Genomic DNA, 8,247 nt, shown 5'->3' with positions numbered 1-8,247 from the left:
TCTCTGCCAGTATTTTCTGCCTCTGTCTGCTGGGCCTGCTCTTCCTTCAGGACCACAAGGACTTCACCAGACACTACAAATCCTCCAAGATACTCCTTTAAAAGGAGTTTTGAAGACCTTGCCGTGGTCCATTTCTCTTTGTTTGCCTTCAGCATTGCCTGGCAAGCCCTTTTGAGTGCCACCCAAAGGCAAAACACACTTAGGACTTAGTCCTAATTAATTTCTCTTTCACCTACATGTGTGGGTGTCCGGCTTTCACTGGCGAGGTGGCTGTTCACGTTCCTCCAGGCACACAGGAGCGGTGCTGTGGGATTATGTCATAGCCATGGTGTGACCTCGCACAACAATCCTTACTACCAGAGCCATTTCACTTTGCATCAACTCGGCCAAATGTTTGCCTGTTTAGTCTGTGATCAGGACGTTGTGGCCTCACTGGGTAAGGAGGTGGGTGCTTTGTTGACACGAAAATAACTCAGTTCGCTTGCAGCAGTCAGACTCGGTGTGTATTTTCCTTGTGTGCAAATTATGAAACACTTCAGAACTAACTCAGTGAGGAGAGGGGGCATGAACTCAGGGAGATGCATCCCCAAGTCTTGGAGGATGAACTCCCCAAAATAGAGAGCAGCATTGCAGGTCACACACCCACCAGTCCCCATGGAGGGGGAGGACAGTACTTGGAACCCAGGGCTCCCTGCAGTGGTCCTTTAGCAGTCCCACAGCTGGAGCAGCCTCGAGGTGATGTTTTCATGGGGACCCTGTGTGGAGTGGCCAAATAGCTGCTGTAAGTTCAGATGTCAGGGTAAGCCTCTGCCTGGTCCAAAATGCAATCAAAGGGCTGAATTCTCTGAGCCTGGGCTAAACCTTTCCATCTGCATGAACTCTCCATCTCCATGCACAGATCAAGCAGGACTCACATAGGCAGATGCTCCTGTTCTCCTTCCATTAGTTACCTTATAAAGGATTCTTGTGTTTGCATAGGAGGAGTTGTCACTCAACAGCTCTGGAGCTTCTTCCACATCCCAAGACCACAATTCTATTTCTGACCACCTAGACCAAAGTGTTTTGTCCCGAACTGATGCAGAAAATTCTAAGGTGCCTGTCCAAGACCTACCATCACCTTTGACAGAGTTGGAAAAATAAGTCAGTTAGTTATTACAGTACTAACCGTGATAACTGTACCTCAGCTGTAAAGCCACCATCCTGTGATGGTCTTATCTCCCCTCTGAACCAAAGGGACCTTGAGTGGTAGGGCTGTGTAAGGTAGTGACCTACCACCCAACCTAGATTAGGGTGAAGTTCAGTAGTCCTATGGATAGCTCCAAGTGGGACAATTAGATTCTGAAATAATAATCAAATAATCCAATGGGGGAAGAAGGTCCTGGGAGCTTTTGTGGCTGCTGGTTGTAGGTTTTTGCATTATTGTTCTATTCTGGGTCAAGACTTTCATCCACCCCTTCACGTACGTGCCATGTTCCCTCCACCTCTTCTATAAATGCCATGACTCCATCAGTTGGGTATTTACTAAACACGGAGTTATTTGCATACTCAGATTTGTGATTTCCACACAAGTCATCCTCAGCCCTGACTTCCTTGTCCACCCTCAGCTCTGCCTGGTGATAAGGCATGACACCCCATATCATTCCATCAATTAATATTTAACACAATTGTCCACAGGGAAACATCACTCAGGAAATTATTTGGCATGTCCTTCTGAGACAAACATTTAGGCACCGAGTGCCAGATTTTTAAGCGCATGAAGGTGTGTGTGTTCCCCCTTTCTGGGAGAGGTGGCTGCTCCCTGGAGCACAACCACCCTGTCCCCAAGCCTGAGGTGGGACAGGAACACAGTGGCTGACAGTCCTTCTGCACTGTGTGTTCGCTCGGAGAAACGCAGAGCTCACAAACTCTTCTGCAAATGAGCTTTGTCTGAAAGGCAGTGATGAATCTGGGATAGGTTGGTAGTTGACACTGTGGCAACGTGTCTACCCAATTTTTTGTGTGTGCTTTCCTGGTAAATACTGTAGTTGTGTGAGTCATGCTGGAGACTGGCTGGCTATGCCAGGGCAAGATGCAGACTGCAAGAATCACCCAGGAATTTGGTGGAGTTCAGGGTCGGGGTCATAACCCACAGAATCTCTGCTTTGCTTTGTGACTAACTCCTACTCCGTGTGCCCACAAACAGCCCTTCTCTTTTCTCCCAGTTATCTGTGGTTTCAAAACTGCTTTACAATCAGCAAGCTCTTCTTGGTAAATCTATTTTGAAGCCTCTCGTACTGTTTCCTTATTTGCTCTGACATTGCCACCCCAAGAGCAGACAAATCCCACCCTTTCATATCCATGCACCAGCATTGTTCTCTTAGTGGAGTTGCTGTGCCCTTACCTGCCTGCTCTGACCCCCTTCCCTCTGAAGTACAATTTTACTGATGTTACAGACACATTTCATTCAAGAGACTGCCAGAATCCCTCTGGCAACTTCATCCCCAGCTTCCGTGGGAGCCAAGCACTGTCCCAGTTCCTCAGGCTCACGGGCTGTGTGTTGTGGACAATCACCAGAAGCATTTGGAGAATGCTCTCAGATACATGGGGGGATTCTTGGGTTGTCCTGTGCAGGGCAAGGAGTTGGACTGGACCCCTTCTAACTCAGGATATTCCATGATTCCATGATTCAGTGATCTACTTGTTGGTTCAAATCAGCAGAACAAGGCATTCAGCTCAAGCTTTGCTCCTAAAGGCCTCAGTCACATAAGTATCAGTGCTGGTGTAAAGCCTGTATTTGCTCTTCCCTAGAGGAATATTTTCAAAATTATCTAAACCAGCTCACCCATTTCCCCCAGAAAGAGTTTACACATCTTTTAACAGTGACCAGAAATATCACTGTAGCAGGAGATTCTAGAAAAGGAATAAAAATGTGGAATGCAAGTGACGGAGAGAAGGGATATGTAAATCAGTCCAAAATCCATGGGAGTGGGAGGTAAGGAAGGTGTACCTAGGAGCACTCGCTGGACATGAGTGTGTGTGTGTCCCTCCAGCCCCAGAACTTCCACTGAGCAGGTTGGGTTTGCCTGTGTTTACCCAAAGGCTCTGCTTTGAGCAGCAGTGGGATTTCTGTGGGCAAGTCAGGGCACCTCAAGGCACATTTCCCTAAGTACAGCCAGGGAGGGAGACAAGAGTCTGGAGTCTCTCCCCAAAAACCGGCTGCTAGATTTTTTTGTCCAGGCATAGGAATTATTACTTATTCCCTGGGGCTGTCCTTACAGGGAAAGGCTTATTTGTGTGCTCTGGGTTTATTCAGTGTATCTTCAAAATGATGAAATCTGATGTCATTGAAATGGCAGGGGTGCCAAATGCTTTCCCCAGCCAGAGCTCGGAGCTAGCCCTGGGGGAGGGGGTTTAACGCCCATTTTCCCAATCCCTTGAGGCAGCAGCACTGGAGCACTTGCACACAAACATGCCTGAGGTGCCAGTGCTGGCGGAGGCAAATCCAGGGTTTGGACAGTAGGAGAGTGCACTGCTCCTGGAATCCCAGACCTGGAGCTGTACTTTAGAGCTCCCAGGAGTGGCTGCCTCACTCAAACCTCGTTTAAACCTCAGCATCCCTCCTGCCCCCTTGGAAATTATTGTTGCTTCCGTTGTTGCTCTTTCCCAATAACGTGATGATTATTATTGTCAATTCCGGCTCCATTTCTTCCATAGCCCTTTGCTTCCCACAGGTGGTGCTTTAGGAGTGACCCTCCAGCCTGGGAAGGTGCTTTTGGCTCCAGACACATTCCCAGTCGCCCGGAGCAGCCGGACCTGTGCTGTCCCCAGCAGGAGAGGCAGAGCTGCCCTTCCTCCCTCCCTCCCTCCGTCGACTGCTGCACTTTAGCTTTTCAAGGAGGGTCTGAGGGAGAAGTTCTTTGTCGTTCCAGGGCAAAATGAGTCCCGTGAAAAGGAGGAGCAATCATTCTAGCCTCGTTTTGCGTACACATTTTGTGTTTTCTCTCTTTTGCTGACACCGTGTGGTGAAGCAGCAGCTCCCAACCTTGTCAGTTCTGCTCCCCGGTGTAGTTCTTACTTGTAAAACAAAGAAATTCCCTGCTGGAATCCCAGGCACAGCCCCCCAGATCAATGTGCAGTTTAGGGTCTTACACCTTGACCTTACAATTTCCCATCTCTTGCCATGGAAAATAGGGGAAAACTCAGACTGGATGGGAACCAGGATCCAGAGTGGGTAAAGTGAGGCAGTGTGCTCGGCACAGGCAGTGTTCCCTGCTGGATGACACAGGTGTGGAACAGATCCTTCTCTTCCTCTATCTAAAGTCTGATGGCAAAGAATTGAATAACTCACAAGTGGGCCTGGAACAAAAATGGTTCTGTTCAAATTAGGCAAAGAAAGCAATAATAAAAAACAGGCATCATTTATACGTATGGAAAAAAAGTAGGGGAAAAATGTTGAAATGGGGCACTTTTATCTGATGCCCTCTTTCATTTTTTAAGGATAAAACCCAACAGAGAGCCATCAGAACAGAAGTGGGAAAGCCAGGAGCCTTTGACTTCCACAGTAGACTTATTTTCCATTTTCTCCTCTCTTTCAGGACAGAAAAACTCACTTAACTCATCCCATCTTTGCCAAAAGCTTTGCTGTTTGAGCAGCCAAACTCAGCGGGCTCCGGCCATGCCAGCCTGCTCTGGAGGGCCCCTGGTCCTTCCCATGATGTGGGGTAAGTCCCCAGAGTGCTGCAAATCCAGAGGGATCTGCTCTGGTTTCAGCTGTCCTTGCCCCGGTCCCTGCAGTGCCCAACACGTGAGGCAGAGAGAGCCCTGTCCAAAGGGGTCTTTGGCATCTTGTCAGGAATGTGGCAGCAGCCCCGGGAGCAGCTTGGAGTGAGAACTGGGGCGGTGTTTGAGGCTGATCCAGGTCAGGTCAGTGTTTGCCTGGGGCTGGGGGGGGAGTTGGCCCCACGTGCTGAGTTTCAGCAGGATCAGGGTGACAGATGCTGCATTTTGTGCACCCTGAAAGTTTCTATCCTCCCTGGAGACTTCCTGCTGGGGAAGTGGCAGGGCAGGGAGCAGCCGCACCTCCCGTGGGCATTGCTGGCATTTGTCTCTCTGTTGTGCCATCTGAATGTGTGAATTTGCTGCTGTCACTGCCATTGCAACCCTGCCTAGGGGCTGCACCCTCCTGGCAGCCCTTGCCAGCCCCACACACGAGCTTCAGTGGTGACTCTGTGCTGTGCTGGGGGTGCTTGCTGGGAATGTGCCTCAGCCCTGGGAGGATCCTTTTGTTCCTGGGCAGCTGGACAGAACCTTCAGGCTTGTCATCTTCAGAGTATGATTGCAAAAGTCACTGAAAGGAAGAATGACAAAGAGATTTGTCAGAGTGGTGCTGTCAGACCCCACTTGACAGTCTGTGCTCTGTGTTGGAGGTTGTTGTGTATTTACACTACAGGGAATAAATGTCCCCTTCCCAATTCAGCCCAGAAGGTCCTGAGGGCTCCTAGAGGAATATTTATCCTTTACTTCCCTTTGTGATGACTTAATCTCCACCCTGCCATGAGAAATTCCTTGATTTCTCCTGGAGAAAACCTCACTGCAGAGGCAGTCTGCAAAGGAGCAGAGTGCTGGGAGCTGTGTCTGCCTGTGCTGCTGCAGCCTGGCAACATCCACATGGAACAAACTGGACAAAGGGGATTAGATGGAGCAAAATCCCTCCACGGAGGAGGTTTTCTCCTGTGCAGATCAGGCAGGAGGCAGGCAGTGAACTTTGGAAATCAGCTGATTTCCCCCAGAAAGCATCACTCACATCTGCGTGAGTGGCATGATCCGTGCCCACCGGTCACAATTCACCCAATCAAAATCAAGAGCAAAGGTTGGTTTGGGCTTGAGAACTTGAAATAACTTTGAAACAAGAGAAATCACCTTTTTCTTCTTTCTTTCTTTTAGATGCTGGACTTGCCTTTGTGGGTGTCTGCTGAGCTCCCACTGCAGGGAACTGTCAGGCTTGAATGGCTCTGAGTTTGTGTTCTTCTCACTGGGGAATTGGAAATATTAATTGCAGAAATGTTTTCTGAAACCTTTCCAAGGAAGCTCAGCAGCTTCGGGACAAGGACAGGTTTATATTTCAAAGATTTTGCTATTTAAAACCCTCATCCCCCAGCCCCACCAATATCCCTGAGGGGCACTTAACAGAGTTGCCTGGAATTCAGCTGATTTCACCCCCCTGAGCTCGGGCTCCCGTTGATATTTTAAAGCAGAAGGCTGTGGCCAGACATGCTCCCGGCCCGTGCTGAGGCAGCCCCAGTACCCACGGGAGAACATCTCTCCCTGCAGAAGCTCAGCTCCTTTCAGAGCCTCAGCAGTGGCCTCTGCAAGTTCTTTTCCCTCAGGAAAGGGATGCACATCCCTGCCTTCAGCGCACCTGCAGCGGGACCCACCTGCCAAAGCTTTCCATCGCTTCTGCACTTCCAGCTGGCTCCCTGAAAAACACCAAACTTCATCCAAACAAAACTTCACCCCACTTGTACCTTTGATTTTAAGGCGTCTCCGAGGGCTATTGCTCGGGATTTAATTTCTGTGAGGGAAGATTGCCTTGGCTTTAATGCTGCTGATGGGTGATGTCCTCAGGCTGGAAGGGGGGGATTTGGGTGGCCAGGACATACCTGGCAACAGTTTGGGAGCTCTGGGAGGTCAGAAGCGGGAACTGCTGTCTGAGCCCCTCTGCAAACAGCCTGAGCTGCCATTGGCAGTAACGTCAGCTGTTCCTTGGGTGATTTGGGGCTGTTGGTGGCCTCTGTGCGGGGTGAAGCATCTCCCCGTGCCCGTGCAGAGCAGCCCCTGGCCGAGGAGCTGCGGGCAGCCCTTCAGCCGTGCCTGTGCCAGCGCTGTCCGAGCAGCCCGGCGCCCATCCCTGGGACGCGTGTTTGGCACAGTGTGTGCCACGGGCAGGACGCTGCAGGCACAGCTCTTCCCCCGCACATCCCAAGGACAAGAGGTGCTGGTTGCCTTTTGGGGGCTTCTGGCCTCCTCCCACCCTGTGTTCCCAGCCAGCTGGGACACACAGAAACACCAAGGAACATCGCTGGCAGTGAGCAAGAGACAATGAAGCCTCAGGGCCAGAAAAGCAGCCCAGGCCTCAGCAGCTGCCATCATTTTGGCCTGGCACCGCTCACCTGCAGGAAATGCTCCCTGCCACTCTCTAGAACAACTTTGGCCGTGGAGCAAGGCAACCCTCAGGACCTGTCTTGCTCATTTCTCCCTGCAAAGGGACATTGCATGAGTAAATTTACAGCTGTGGGGTAAATCCTGGAAAGGGCAGGAAAATCAGGGTTAAGTGAAGAGTTTGGTGCTGTCATGTGAGGTGCCAGCCAGTTCTGCCCTACAGCCACTACATAGGCTGGTGTGTAAAGCAGTATTAGCAGAAGAGAAGGAGCTGCATTTGTATAGGAATTCCCTAGCTGGCGGCAGCCATTCCCATCCCAAGCAGGACCTTCTTCATGACCCTGAGATTACGACCTGAGCCGGCCCCGCCCCGCTTTCTGCGGGGGATGCTCATGCCGGGATGCGGCGGGACCGTCGCTCGGAGCGCTGTGCCGAGCCCGAGGCGCTGAGGTGGGGCCGGAACCGGGATCCGGGCCCGGGGATTCGGGTCCCGGTCCTGCCGGTGCCTGCTGCGGGTGCCGGGCAGAATCGCTTCTTCCTCGGCGGGCGGGGTGTGCGTCGTGGGGCCGGAGAATCGAGGCGGGATTGGGGCTGGGACAGAGCCGCTCCGGGACGGGCGCTGGCGCCGAGCCGGACGCTGCCGCTCCTACTCCGGCTGCAGCCGGCGCGGGGCCGGGCTCCGGCCGGGGCTCCGGGCAGCTCCCTCTGCGGCCGCGGGGAGCCGGGGCCGTGCCGGTGCCGCTGCCGGGCCCGCCGGGAGGGCCGCGCTTCCCCGGAGCAGACGCCGGATCGCGGCTGGAAGCCGGCGGGGCACGGGGACCGCCCCGACACCGCCCCGACACCGCCCCGACACCACCCCGACACCGCCCCGACACCGCCCCGACACCGCCCCGACACCGCCGCTCCCTCAGCGCCGCCTCCCGCCCCGCTGGGCGTCCACTGGCGGACACGGAGCCGCGGCCCCGCCCGCGGCCCCACGGGGATGCAGAGTCCCCAGGGGGATGCGGAGCATCCACGGGGATGCGGAGCCCCCACGGGGATGTGGAGCACCCACGGGGATGCGGAGCCCCCACGGGGATGCAGAGCCCCCAGGGGGATGTGGAGCCCCCC

This window comes from Hirundo rustica, chromosome 13, assembly GCF_015227805.2.
Source record: "Hirundo rustica isolate bHirRus1 chromosome 13, bHirRus1.pri.v3, whole genome shotgun sequence".
NCBI lineage: Eukaryota > Metazoa > Chordata > Aves > Passeriformes > Hirundinidae > Hirundo > Hirundo rustica.
This window is presented reverse-complemented; position numbering follows the sequence as displayed.